The sequence below is a fragment of the Sinocyclocheilus grahami genome, unplaced genomic scaffold (assembly GCF_001515645.1).
Source record: "Sinocyclocheilus grahami isolate Dianchi unplaced genomic scaffold, SAMN03320097.WGS_v1.1 scaffold287.1, whole genome shotgun sequence".
In the NCBI taxonomy this organism is placed as follows: Eukaryota; Metazoa; Chordata; class Actinopteri; order Cypriniformes; family Cyprinidae; genus Sinocyclocheilus; species Sinocyclocheilus grahami.
Window position 1 is genome coordinate 1,091,058 of NW_015505466.1, and position 6,828 is coordinate 1,097,885.

At 35.8% G+C, this 6,828-nt stretch overlaps 1 long non-coding RNA gene across 1 annotated transcript; it reads left to right on the top strand.

Annotated features, from left to right (window-relative positions):
* The first annotated feature begins 948 nt into the window (after positions 1-948).
* On the top strand, positions 949-6,156 carry LOC107600615 (uncharacterized). Its single transcript, XR_001610821.1, has 3 exons — positions 949-981; positions 5,252-5,316; positions 5,967-6,156. It is a non-coding gene; the product is annotated as an uncharacterized lncRNA (long non-coding RNA).
* The last annotated feature ends 672 nt before the right edge of the window (positions 6,157-6,828 follow it).

Here is a 6,828-nt window from a genome sequence, read left to right on the forward strand (position 1 = left end):
ACATTTGGGCGGCATTATGCTAATATTTCCACATAGTGAGGTAGATATGTGGGGGCGTGTTAGAACGAGCCGTTTTAGGGGGGCATGGCAGAGTCTTAACTTTGATAAAGAATATCTCTTTGGTTTTGAGACTTTAGTCTTTGCAACTTCAGGGATCTTATCTATGCACAATCAGCTTGTAACACTCCAAAGAGAAAGGAAAACTTGAAATCGCATCATATGACCCCTTTAAGGAGTCAAAAGTCACCTCATATTAGGAAGGCTAGTTTTTGATCAGAATTTTTGATTATTGATCAGAAGGTGCTCCTAAATTATTTAAATTAGGAGGACAAGAGCTCCTAAAAAGAAAAGTAAGCATAGAGCCATGTATAACAGTATATTAGATCCGTGCATGAGGTCTTAAAGAGACAGCAGCCTAAATAAACCTCCTGCTGCCTTTCATTATACAAAGTGAAGTGACATGTGACATGTCAATGTCACATGTCACATGTCGACTAACAATGAAGACTAACCAGTGTTATTTTACAATTGAATCGATTATAGTTCAGTGGTAGACAGCAACGAAGTACTTTAACTTCGTTACTGTACTTAAGTAAATTTTTCAAGTATCTGTACTTTACTGGAGTAGTTTTATTTTGAGTAACTTTTACTTCACTACATTCCAAAGCATAAGATCGTACTTTTTACTTCACTATATTTCATAAAATTTATCGTTACTCCTTATAATATATCACGTGCTCCAAGACGCAGAAACGGTGTCTGATTCATGAACGAACTGATTATTTTCAATTAACCTTTTAAATCGGTTCGCAAATCGCACCAAACGATTCATTCCCGATTTGGAATGATCCGATTGCAGCTGTTCCCGAGTCGACAACTCACTGATTCAAATGAACCATTTAGTGCGAGTCTCCAGTGAACTGAATTCACAAGTAAGAACCGGGAGATCTTGTGAGCGCGCGCAGGTCTGATGCTGTTAAAGTAAGTTACTAATGTCGAATTTTAGGATTAATTATTGTAAATGAAAATCATATTTAGGTCAAAGCAGTCAGTTGTTTGTGAACTAAATCTGCTGTAAAGGGTGATCTGTTTAAGCCCACTGAAATGCTTGAATGCAGACACATTAACATCAGAGTCTCTATGTTTTAGGTCAAAAAACATTAAAATAACACAGATTAAATAAAATAACTAATGTACTCATGTACATAACTCATCTTCCCCGCTGCTGTAACGTTAGCAGTTTTACTAAAATGCTATGATTTTAGTCCTATGTGACATCTGCTTTTATATTTATATTTTATATTGTTTGTCAGCAGACATAGCCTAAGTTACTATGTATCTGGATCAACTAGCAAGTAGACAAATATAAATGTTTATTCATAACCATGCTGAAAATAAGTCAGTAATGTTAGCTGATGCTAACTGTCTAGCTAACGAGCTTGCTGGTGCTAAATTGAGGTAATTTAAAAAAAATAAAGTCCAACTATTTTTATTCAATCACCTAGATAGATTACATCTGAGGGAAAAAGAAAGGATGTGATGTTCAGAACATGGTAAGGTAACTACAGTAAATATCAAAGTGGGAAGTGATGCCCTCTGGGGGCATTTGGCCAGGGGTGTTTTTACACCACAGACAAGGTTTGAGAAGAAAAAAGTGATTATGAAAATCTAATTATATTTTCCTTATTATATTAATTATTTCCCTATTGGTTGTTTTGGGAAAATCCCAGGTATTTTGAGCAGTAGGATTATAAAAAAATATATGCTAATATAAAATTAAATGATAAAAGTAGCCTATATAAAACTGCAAAATAAACATTCATCTATCGGTACTTTTTACTTAAGTACATAAAAGATCAAGTACTTTTGTACTTTCACTCGAGTAAAATTGAAAACTGAGTATTTTTACTTTTACTGGAGTAAAATTTTATTATACGGATCTGAACTTTTACTCAAATACTTGATTTGTGTACTTCGTCCACCACTGTTATAGTTAGACCTAACTGAAAAAAAATTTAAGTACTGTTAATTTAATTTGTATCTTGTTATTGTTTTTGTTTGTGCTATTGATTGTCATTAATTTATTTGTTCTTATTTTATTATTTACTATTTACTTGTCTTTTTTAGTTAAAATAAATTCAATTCTGAGTGCACCTGATTCTTGGGTGGGGAGGGGGCATGGTCCATGGGAAATAGTCCTGCCACCACAGCTGGAAAAAATCCTAGGAAACACTGCATACATTTAATAAAATTAGAAAAATGCCATTACAAAGGTAAAAAGAAAATTGCCCTGTAAATCACTTTGAGTCAAATGTCACCTCATATTAGGAAGGCTAAGTTTTGATCAGAATTTTTTATTATTGATCAGAAGGTGCTCCTAAATTTTTTAAACAGGACAAGCGCTTCTAATTACAAGAAGAAAAACACTGCTCTTAAACTGTGTGTGTGACAGGTATGGCTGTGAAATGGGGTTTGGCTGAGGAAAAAATTTCAGTCAAAATATTTTTTTGTTTTTTTGCTTGAACCCCTGTACTCAGCAAGTGCTAACTGTTTTACAACGTAAAACTACTCCATGATTTCGACTGTTCTTAACAGTTAAAGGGAGCTCTTCGGTGACATCTAGTGCATCTACTGGCCTGTAGGTGGCGACCGTTCACTTTTAATAATGTGAGGTGCGTTTCACAGATGTAAACAAGGGGCTTTTTACAATTTTATGTGTGAACACGTTTACATCACTGTTGCTTTTTAACGTTTATTGCCTATAGGTCTTTCTAATGCTCAAGTCTCCTCTTTTTACTGTTTATTTCTATTGTTTAAAAACAATTATTTAATTCAACCTACACATTGTGAGTTCCTCCCACTGTTGTAGGTGGAGGAGTGCTGAATGAGCAATATGAGAGGCACTGCACTGTACATACATTCAGCGTCAGTCTGAATGGACAGACCACAAGGACACACATAATTTTATTCCATGATCAAGTCATTCATTGGAAGCCCTAAGAATCTATACTATGCTATGGAGCCATTTCATTCAAGACCTAATGAACATCACAGAAAATGTATGACAGGTTTAGGGTGACTGTCTCTCTTGGGTTGGCTGCATTTCCAACAGCTTAAGCATCATTCTCTCAATTGCTTTGGCTCAATTCTCAAATTAGATATTTGTCCCTTGAAACATCACATTTAGATCTGTGAAGAACTGTTAATTCATACCAGATTTGAATTTTTTATTCAAGTAGCCTATAGGCTTATGTGTATTGGCACATGTGTGCAAAAGATTAAGTACAATTTGCACAATAATGAAATGCAGGCTACATGGCTTGCTGATCAAAACTGATGAGCTGATTCTCTTTGAAACTGCCATACTCTTCACAACTTCTAAACCGCCTTTCATTGTGTGAGCATCACATGTAAAATGATCCATTCAGCTGTGAAAATCTGTCAGATATAGGCTACACATTTTTTTTCATAAATATCTATGCGTGCAATACATTGCAACAAAAATAAATGTACACTGTACAAACAAATGTGCATATTGACATTTCCCAGTGAACCTTTAGCTGCTGAAAACTCTAGAATCTAAAAAGTGCAGTGTGACACAATTAGGGTGACCATACGTGCCATTTTCCCAGGACACGTCCTGGCCAGGATTTCTATATTGCCTAAAATATCTAGGTTTTGGCTTTGTTCAAAATGCTCTTGAGGTATTTTGATGTCATACACAAACAAAGCCAAAACCTAGATATTTTAGGCAATATAGAAATCCTGGCCAGGACGCGTCCTGGGAAAATGGCACGTATGGTCACCCTAGACACAATAGCATTAAGCTATACAAAACGATAAGTTTTAGCATAGCCTATAGCGGAGAGACTGGTGGTAACTGGCAGCAGCAAAAATTTAAAATGTCACAAAATAAATCAAACCATTAATTTGTCCAAATGATATTGTAATAAATCAATTGTATTACAAATCCTTACAAACTTGCTCTGACCCTTATTCCAAAAACTTTCAAGTAAAATCTGCCATCTTTATATAGCTAGTTGACTTGGATTTTTGGCTCAAAACCACATAGGTACTTAGATACAATATTACTCATGCCAAACACTGTAAGGCAGCTCATCAAAATCTCCCCTATTCAGGCACTAGGATGTGCACACAGCTGCTATTTCCCAAGTTGACTACAAGGCTTTGCTCTTTAAGAGGGAAGAGCTTATCTTTTTTGCTCCACCTTCAGTGGTTGTGTTCCTCAGGGACCGGTTATAATGAGTCTCAGTTTCTCTGGCAGGCTGAGCTGGTAAATGCAGGTCTGGGCTGAGAACTCATACTTGCACACTGAGGTCATGACTGGCCAGTGAGATAATTTTTCAAGCAGATTCCTTGTGAAAAGAAGAGCCATAGGGCTGCAGTTCAACAATTTAGCTCTAACTCTAAAATTGTTGTTTTATTGTACACCATTGTTTGTCTGCATTACAGCACAATAACGTTCCCAAAGCAAAATGATCATATAAAGAAAATTCACACAAGCATACTACTTCACAAACTGATTTGACCCTGATTTGAGTTCTAACCGTATACTTAACCCTTGCCATTGTTCAAGAAGGATATAGCCTAATTAATCCATAAAACTTATATTTTTTGTCACACTTGGCCTGGCAGTTTGTGTGCATGATCCAACACAATAGCATTTATGATCAGATGAGTCTGACCCGTGTTTGAGTCTGACTTTGGTCGTATCGTGACCCTTTGACCTTGAGATTTAAAAAAATATATAAGGAATAATCGGCCTTTGAATTAGTAAAGTAATAAAGTAAATAATTATAAAATAATTTAGCTAAGGGGAGTTATTTAACACGACACAGAGACCCCTTCATTGGCTTTGCAGGGCTTAATGTTTTTGTAAAAATGGTTAATCCATAAAAAAAATGTCATTCATAAAATATACAAACAGCAACAAAAATGAATGATTATATGTAAATAAAATATATATTTTATTCTTCCACCAAGCAATATAGTTCTGATGGCAAAACGGCTTTGAACACAGCTCAACCAATCATAATCAAGGACTGGAGTTATCTGTTTTATGCTGAAAAATGCACACCCAAGCTCGTGATGTGGCCACAAAGTGCGGCTTATACCACGCTTACCACACCTCAAAACCACTGTTTTTATGTCAAGACATTTGTCCGGTTTTTGTCATTAAAATGCTCTTGTGTCCCAAGCCTCCGTTGCTAATTCTAAAACGTAATTCTAGAGGGAGTAATGGAGGCCTGAGCCATTGATATGCAGACTAATGCAGTTACTGGAGAGAAATAAAAGGTAAACATTTTTATCATATTGTTAGTCATATTTCTTTGCTTGGTCACTCTCTTTGTTGGTTTTGGTTCATTTGCTGTTGTAAGGACTTTGATATAACAAAAATAATTTGCCCGGGTGATGTTTAGCTGCAATGTAGTCGGCAGACCTGGAAGTACTTAATTGTGGTGCATTTACTAAAAGAAAAATTTAACACACCTTGGCACTTTCGTCAACCAATCAGAATCAAGCATTCAAAAGCCCAGTGGTATAAATATTATTATTATATATTTTAACTAATATAGTTTTTCATACTCAAGACCTCTACATTTAGTGATAAATGTCTGTTGCAGTGTTTAATATGAAAATAAATAGGATTTGGTTACATTTTAGGTGTCTTGTTCAGTTGTTACGTGACAGGTTTTGTGGTTATGATAATCGCATTTTACTCCGAGAACAACAGAATAGAAAGTTATCCAACTCCTTTTCATTGTGTTTAAAGCCCACTTCATGTAGGCTAGCACCTCTGACAATTTGGAATCTAAATTAAAATGTCTAAGTAATCAAACTATGGATTAAGAAAGTGATTTTTTTTCTCAGTGAACAGAAAACTGCAGTCTCCAGGTGAGATTGATTAGTTTACCTGTGCCTCTTTTCTCTCAATCTATAAACAGACCTCAGGAACCCATTTGAATGAGGTGCTGACACTACCATGTGGAGTGGACGGAGAGACACTAATAAGAGCACAGCTGGCATCTGGGCCGTAGTCTCTCAGAGCCTGGAACCCCATGCATAAATAAACACAGAGGCATTAATTTTCACAATTTATAGATTTTTAAGTAAAAGCCCAATGTTCTTCCTGAACTTTACAGACCTCTGCTGTTCTATGGCACATGAAGGGAATAAAGTGTTCTTTTGTGTCCAAGCCTCAGTGTATGGTTCCATTCAGGTGTGAACAGACATTAAGACTGCTGTGTTCAGAAGCATCATGACTGTGCAAAAGGCCTATGTTTGATTTTGAACTTTAATATTAACTTTAATATTTATTTATGTATTATGTATATAAATCTACTCCAATGACGTCTGTTGTTTGAGGTATTTGTCTAAGTTATGTTCTGTAGTAACTGACAGAATCCATTGCAGAGTTTAATTTTCATTTCACACATACTTATTAGCAGGTATTTGTTTGATTTGAACACTCAGTGTGAGTAACTTGCCATGCACTGTAAAAGATACCTAATATTGGCCAGACTATTGAGGTGTGCTTTTACTTTATCAGACCTTTTCACTTGCCAGATGATAAAATAGAGCGAAAGGTGGGCTCATTATTTGAACCAGTATGTAATCACCTAGCAACCATCCAGAAGCAGCTGCAGCAACACATATAACCACCTTATCAACCGCATAGCAGCATCCTAGCGTCATGCACAAGAGAATACCACTGCAATGTACATGATTAACTATGGTTTACCAATGATGAAATTTGAACAAAATGTAACTAGTGAGTAAGCAGTTCCAAAACCTTAATTTGGGGGA